At 42.7% G+C, this 8313-nt stretch overlaps 1 long non-coding RNA gene across 1 annotated transcript; it reads right to left on the bottom strand.

The window, feature by feature from the left end:
- Nucleotides 4890-7741, bottom strand: LOC110437468. Its single transcript, XR_002455522.1, has 4 exons — nucleotides 7340-7741; nucleotides 6346-6461; nucleotides 5499-5556; nucleotides 4890-5170 (listed from the first exon to the last, which is right to left on the bottom strand). It is a non-coding gene; the product is annotated as an uncharacterized LOC110437468 (long non-coding RNA).

The raw sequence follows: 8313 nt of genomic DNA, 5'->3' as shown, positions 1-8313 counted from the left end.
TAGTGTCTAATCAAGGAAAGCTAATGGATAACCTATCTAAGAAATTGGCATCTAATGATAAAATGCTAGAAAATATAAATAATAGAATGTATAATTTCTCTACTGCCATCAAGAATCAAATTAGCTTTAATAAAATGATTGAATCTTAGTTAAATCAAATAGCTGCTGCTGTTCCTGCTACTAACCCCGGTATACCATCACAACCGGAAGGATTAGAATCTGCAAATCTTGTATACATGTTTAATGCAGGTAATTACTGGAGTAACCCCATCGCTGAAGTTACTACTGACCTTCTACCGGTCAAGAGAGGTGATCCAGGACGCCCCGTCATCTCGATCTCCATCGGCATGGTGGACGTCCCAGAAGCACTCTGCGACTTTGGCTCTAGTGTCAACATTATACCCAGGGTACTCTATGAAAAATTCTTTACATATCCTTTATTAGAAACAACTATGTGTTTGCAGTTTGCAGATCAAGCGTTAAGTTTTCCAAAAGGAATATTGAAGAACCTTTGTGTCCGAGTTGGTACCTTATATGCCCTAGCAGACTTCGTGGTGATAGAGACCGGTAATGATGAGAGAGCACCCATCATCTTAGGAAGGCCATTCTTAAACACCTCGGGAGCTGTCATCTACGCTAGTGCTGCCAAGATCAGTTTCTACATCAAAGGGAAGAAGGAGACATTTTTCTTCAAGAACAAGACTACACAAATCCCAGATCAATCCAGACGTGAATCAAGGAAGAGGACCAACAGGAGGAACATGAACAAGCAAGTGTGGACCGAGTTAGCTAAGATGGTCACTGCAGTTCATGGAGGTCAAGATCACCAACTTAAGTTACCGTTTCTGACCAAGAAGGACGACCTAGGAATGCCAAGCATCTATTGCTCCATAAATGGATACAACTTCTACAAGATGACTCGCGACACTGGATCGGGCGTCAACATAATGGCCGCAGTCACCTATCGGCTCTTGTTCGGAACCATGCCCCTAAAACCAGGTTCAGCCCGTAGGCCAGCACATGAGCTGTAAGTACTCCATCCTACAGCGAACCACACAAGAGAACAAAATAAAGTTTTTGACTAAACGAGACCAATAGACCTAATTAACAACCACCCATTAGAAGCAAAGAAATACAAGTCAGCAACAATAAATTATGTTTGTTAGCACCCGTCTTGAACCACCTGTGTTAAACTTGGGGATAATAAGTTGCGTTGGGACCCGGGTAAGTCATATGTTTGGACGAACCTTCTCCCATAATTTGAAAGATGTTTGGTATCTCGTACAGTGTTTTGAGTGTGTGTGCAGTGTGCTTTTCGTAAAAATTCTTACGCTAGTCTTAATGGCAAATTTTACCTTCCAGTTTCTAAGAGATAAAACTTTGATACAAAAATGATCTCTTTCACAGTGCAAAGTTTCATTGCTGGGTTTCATACCTTTTTTTTACTATTTCTCTCATCTGTCCTTATCCTCCCTCTCTTTCCCACTTCCTCCCCTTCCCCGCATGAGGCCGAGCATCTCACGGTGGGTGGGCGGAGTCCTTACGCTCGTAGCCGTGCGCGGCTGGCGGACTTGTGGCGTCTTGCAAATAGCCTCACGATGGGGACAGCTTGCGGTGGCGGAGCTCGCCCGCGGTGGTGGAGTTTGGCCTTAGTCCAATGGAGCTCGCTTGATGAAACTCGCAAAGCCTCTCAATGGGAGTTTCACGCAGTTTCCCATGTCATGGAAATGCCCCCGATACGTTTCGTGGGGATGAAATGTTTTCCTTCTCTATCTTTCTCGTTTCATGCAATCTGCTAATATGGCACTTATTCAATGTGCGTGAAACTGCATTGAGACTGACCTTAAAAATATACTTAAATTAGACACATTAAAGGGTAGCTCCACTTGTTCCGTGAACTAAATCTTCATTCAGTTAAAAGCTACAAGACTTTTTTTTGTGGTGAACCACCGCAGTGTGGCGTGGCCATAAGCGCACTTCATTCACCTGAACAGGAAATGGTGCGGCGTAGCTATCATAGCAGACTAATCCCGAAAGGCTATTGTTCTCTGCACTACAACCCACTACCGGTGGACGGAAGTATCACAAGGATCTTTTTTGCTTGGCCTGCATCTACAGATTGGACATGATGTCCTGATAATGCTATACTTTTTAGTAGGACGAGTACATCATAACATTGACTTTATTTGCTTGCAAAAAGCTAAGGTTAGATAATCCTTAACAAAGAATAATAGAGTCGTCCCTTTGGCATTATCCACGCGCAGCTTCTGAGTTGGAGAACACACAAGATGCCCTCCACATGCCGTAATCCATTGGTTGTTCACAAACGAGTGATGTCCGTGAGTTGTGACATCACCGTCTGTGATAACAGTTGCTCGTGCTGTTTAATTGGAAAGGGAAATAACAGAGGGCAATATATATGTATACGTGCCGGCAATTCCTGGATGGATGCTTGTTTGGCCACCCAAATAACGGAGGACAAAGAGGACCAGATGTATCTGTGTGTAGTCACATCGACGGCGACGACTTCTTCGAGGTAGGTAACTGTTGAAGTCCCTGCACTCGGCCCCATTCGCGGTTGGTATACTGGTATTAGGTCAACTGACCACTCGATCCGGATAATATAGTGAGCCAGTAGACATACAAAAACACTGCACTATTGTTACATTTTGTGGTCCTGAGGTTGTGTTTTGCCTGAACTTGTTTAATCATATTTTTTCATATCTCACAATTCAAAACCTCTACAAATTGTTGGATTTTCATTTAACAATTAAACCAGACTAAATTTTAAGGTTAGGATTACTGCTAGGTGAAATTCATGAAGGGTTAGTAGCCATTAGAGCGATGATTTAAGATGCGTTAGTGGTTGATTAGTAACAAACAGATTTAGCCAAACGCATGCGCCTGAGATTTTGCATTACTGTGAGTCGATGTGCTCGCACATCCAATTGCAAATCGTTCCCAAGCGCACTATTAATCTTCCCCGCGATGCCCGCACTCGTGCTCGTGCCCGCCCTACCTCTTCTTCCCCAACTTTGACGGGATTAGAGCATCTCCAAGAGTTTCCTAAATATTCCTCCTAAAAAGTCCATATTCCCCAACTCCTAAAAAGATTTTAGGAGGAAAAAAAAGTTCATCTCCAATAATTCCTAATATTTGACTTCCAAAAAAATCAAATGTTGGTCCACTTGGCTTTTTTCTGTGCTCTTTTTTTTCTGCGCGAAACCCTTTGTTGCCGCACCTACCCATGACGCCGTCGCCTCCATCCATCGTGCTGCCCTTTCCTAAACCTTTCCAGACATCGATGATCTCCTCCCAACGGGTTGTGGCCTTCTCTTCCAGCCGGCCATGGACAAGGCCGGCAGCACCTCCCAAGCAGCAGCACTTCTCAAGCATAGGCCGCCAGCGACCAAGGAAAACCCATGGCTAAAGGTAGCGGCGACCGGCACGAATCCATGGCGGCGGTGCAGCAAACCCATGGCAAAGCAGTAGATCAGAGTACGTACCTCGATGACACGTTCTCGGTGGCTTCGTTCGTCGACCTGGACTGCGACTTTTGTACGACCGATGGACGAGCGGCCGGGAAGAAGGATTTCGTGCGGGAACGATGGATCCGCGCGACGCATCGTCCGCGCAAAGTTACACGGAAGAGGCCGGAATTCCCCAAGTCCTAAAAGATTAGGAGTAGATATTAGGAGTTGTTGGAGAGGAGTTTTTCTCTATCTTTTTAAAAAACAAGTATTAGGAGGATGTTTAGAGAACTCTTGGAGATGCTCTTAGAAGAGAAGAGGTTTAGGGGTGAGGAAGTCTGGCCAGGAGGTGGGGTTGGCGGTAGGGCAGTTTAGGGGTCTTGGCAGCGGGAAAGTTCCATGGCCTCAGAAGGAGGGGGAGGGCAAGAAGGCGGCCGCCAGAAGCGCACTATGGTTTTGCCAAAGCTCCACGGCCATAGAGCTCTAATAAAACCGTAGTGCACCACGACGGGGGCGAGAACGAGGAGGGTGCGGCCTCTGGCGAAGCAGGTGTGGTCGAGGATGAGGAGTGGACACGCAAAAGAAGAGGGACGGGAGGTTGAAAACGAAAGAGGCAAATGCAAATCCTCAGTCGACTGTGCATGAGACAGACCCAACAAACAATTAATTTGACCGTTACTATAATGATAATTATGGTCTTAAACTCTTCGTGGCCATTATAAACAGGTTGATTATTGAGTTATTGTTATCAAAAAATTCATTTGTTAGTTATAGAGGTCTCTGTTCTTTCAATTCATCGATATGTCTGGCTCTCAGCTGTAGAACAGAAGAGAAAATATGTTCTGTGCGTGGCAAGGTTCCAAAGCATGGAAAGGCAAATCAAGCATGTCTGCGTGAGGCATCCTTGCACATAATATTGTGCGCGGGGCATCGACAGCCAGTAGATGATATCGCTAGGCCACGGAGACGGAGTCATGCAGCCCACGTCATGGCGCGAGATCGGCAATCTTCGTCGCTGCCGTGCTGCTTGTCCGCCCCCGCTCGTCGCCGGTCACTACTACAGTGAGGCACAATAGGGGCAGCTAAATAAGCTCTGTAAGAGCGGTTGGCCTAGCTGCCCTTATGCAAACGCTCTTACAGTGAATTTCACTGTAAGGGCGGTTCAACACCAGCCGCCCTTACAGTGGTCCACTGTAAGGACGGCTGGGAATACTAACCGCCCTTACTGGTGACCACTGTAAGTAAGGGCGGCTGGTGTTCCAGCCGCCCCTATTGTCTTCATTTGTAAGGGCGGCTCAATCTAGAGCCGCCCTTACAGTTAATTTTCAACAAAAAAAATAAAAATTACAATAATCAAATAGGACAGACAGCATAGCATATATATAGCATATATATAGTATTAAATCTAACCACATCGCATCACAAACATCAAATTCAAGTTGCATCATCAATTTTACAAATTTAAAAGTTCTATCATCACAAGTTCCACAAGTTTGTCAAATCCACAAGTTCCACTCTTTCTACATATCTAAAAATCCATGAAGAAATCTAATATACTAGCTAGCTAGAATTGCAATCAAAATCCATCACCGAAGAGCAAGAAATAAGATCCTTGCCTTACAAGCTCACGCTTGTAGAAGATCAATAGTGTCCTCGTCCTACATGTGTCTCAGCTCTAGCAACAGCGGATCTTTGGCTTCCTGTGTTCACAAAGATGCAAAGAAATGAAAACTTAACAATAGATCTCCAGCGACCAAATATTGCCGGCATCACACAATTCTCTCTTAAAAATGAAAACTTCTCTTAAAAATCAAAACTAGGTTGCAAGGAAGATATATATTGTTCTGAACAAGAACCAAGTACAAGTGCATTCTAATTAATTTTAGTATAAGACAATTAGCAAAATATATTCATTATGCAGAGAAACAGTGAGAGGAAAGCAATTAACAGAAACTTACGAATCCAGTAGGTATACCTCACAGAAACATGTGTTAAAAAATAACAAGCACACAGGAAGTGGTGAAATACCTGACGATAGGCGCTGGTTTGTTGTTAGACCTCTACATGGATATACATCCAGTACTACCTGCCAAATGATATCATAATGATTATGCCATTTATTTTCTTATCTAAATGTTAGTAGCACCATCAAGCTACAAATCATCATAGTATCAAACCAGGTTACTGGTTCGGAAATGTTTCTACAAATCATCCTAGTATCAAACCACGTACTAATATATGCAAAAGAAATCCAATCAATATACTCAGTTGACACATGACATGCATATAGACATTTTGTTATTGAGCCCAACCATGCATTATATTGACATTAACATTTCCATAAGAATATAACAAGTGCATTTCTCATTCACCCTTACATGAAGTCTATATATTATAACACACAAGTCACTAATAGTTTCCAAAGTGGTAGAGGTATTACTAACTCCTATGTCATGAAACACCATTTATGTTGAGGAAATGGTTGGGCCCTGTTCTCTAGCCTCCCAAGTTTGCAAAGATGGGTCAGCGGCACAGACTCACGGCGGTGTATGTCACACAACAACCTACGAGCCTCACTTTCCTGTTGTATAGGTCCCCTGCAATGACACATGATAAGATGGACAGGAGAACTAGATCAAAAGTTCAGAACTAACTAAATATGCTCAGTGAACAATACTTTGTTTTAGTAAAATATCAATTATTGGACCAATAAATATAGACAAGTAATTCCACTAATCAGGGGCTTCACAGCTTACAGTCCATTCTAACTAAAAAATGCTTACAACCCAATTTCTATGAAGTAGTATATAGCAATTAAAAATGAAGAATTCCTAAGAGGATGAAAAAAGTGCTTACAGGAGCAGGTGAGCCTTACCAGTGCCAGCACAATTACCATGGTCAATGCTTCCATCTAGAATCAAATGTTACCATTGTTTGAGAAAAAAACCATTCCAACTAAGATGAAGGTCACGCTTAGCCACATTCGGCAATCTGTCCACAACAAAGAAGCAACAGAAGGAAAATATAGTATGATAAATACTTGTTAGAAAAAAGCAAGACATAAGCAATAATAAAACACCAAATGAAAAGTATGCAGTATGAAAAATAAAAATACAAAAACACACAACTTGAAACGGATTGATTAAAGAACATAGTAATTCAAGATAATTATTGGATACTCATTTGCTAGTTAGACTAGATTCTTGGTTCTTAGACTTGGATACTTGTGTTCATCTACAACTACAATACTAACTACAAAATAATTAAGTACAAAAGATTGGGGAGTTTTTTCCCTCGTAAAGAAGCATAGTGTAGGCCCGAAGGTAGAATGCTGCACATATAATTGAATTGAAAATTCGTGCTGTTAATAAATAATGCCTGCACATATATTTAAAATATCATCATGCATCATCTATATGTGCAGTGAGATCATGAATTTTCAGTATAAAATAAGATCCTACATGGGGCAATCCAACGAAAGCAAGAGCAAGATCAAATAAAATCCTAAAAGAAATGTCAGAGCACATTGCATCCCAACCAGTTCAGCACCTAGTTTTTTCTGAACATACTATAAGTCATCTAAAACTTTCAGTTTGAGCACCAAATCAACATTAAGAAAACTAATCTACCAAGCTTATTCATCCCTTCCTGATATAGCTTTCCAAAAATAACTAAAGACGTAGACACCTCAATTCAAGAAATAACATTGTAGAAACTAAGAAACTAAGAACACTTCAAGCCTTAAGGTCTGCAAGGATCAATTCAGCACCAAGTTTATTTAACTCGTCACAAGTAGCAAGTAACTTAGTGCATTTATAAGTGGAGGGGAAAAAAGACACAACGGAGGAAGACAGAGAAAGGACATTCACCGTGCTGAGGGCTCAAAGGAGATAGATCTGCAACGACGACAACTCCTCACTGGGCCACGACCTCCATGCACCACCATCGACCGCTGGGACCATGACCTCAGCAAGCCGCCCTCGGCCGTTGGGGCCGCGACATCCGTGTGCGACACCCTCAGCCGCAGGGGTCGCAACCTCCGCGCATCGACCTTGGGCACTGGTGCTGTGACCTCCACGTGCCGCCTTTGGCCTAGGCCGACGACTCCCAGGCCATCGTCGCCTCGCGCAGGCACAGAGAGGTCCCCAACTGGGACCAATGAGAGGTGCGACATGGAGACTACACAAGCTGGGGAGGGTGCGATGGGCCTGAGCGGCGTGATGGTCTGGGAGATGGGGGTAGTGGCGGCGCCGACGGCAAAGGAGGACAGAAGGTGGATGCGCGAGATATGAAGTTTTAGGGTTTTGGTGACCTAACGGTGGGGAGTTTTATCCCGCATGCCGTAACCATGGCCGTCGATTAGAATTGGACGGTTCAGATTTAGCGGTGCTGGCAGATTTATGTGGCCTGCTGTGTATGTGTGGCCCAAGCCCAGGCTACTGGGCCTTAAACATTTAAGTTGTTTTATTTCGTGTTTATCGAGATTTTATTTAAGCATTGTTTGATTACTAGACAAACTTGTGAAGTAAACACTCTATTCCAATTGTCTTCATATACCTAAAATACTTTTTAAATAAAATAGACTGCATATATGTCTATTTGTAGTAGTTTCACAATTTTTAGAACTGATTTATTATTTCCTATAGTTTAAATGAATTTCTGCACGCTATTGGAAAATCACTGCAACTTGAACTACGTGTCCTATCTAACAATGTTAAAAAATTAGAAAATAATGTATAGGTAAGAACACATGTCTATTTTGCTCACATATCGAAAATCGATGAAAAACTAAGTGTTTTGCTAAACATTACTAAAACTATTATTTTGGCGACTCCGATAAAAA

This window comes from Sorghum bicolor, chromosome 8 (assembly GCF_000003195.3).
Source record: "Sorghum bicolor cultivar BTx623 chromosome 8, Sorghum_bicolor_NCBIv3, whole genome shotgun sequence".
Taxonomy (NCBI): domain Eukaryota; kingdom Viridiplantae; phylum Streptophyta; class Magnoliopsida; order Poales; family Poaceae; genus Sorghum; species Sorghum bicolor.
Note: the sequence above shows the minus strand (reverse complement) of the source record. Positions and strands in the feature narration are given on the sequence as shown.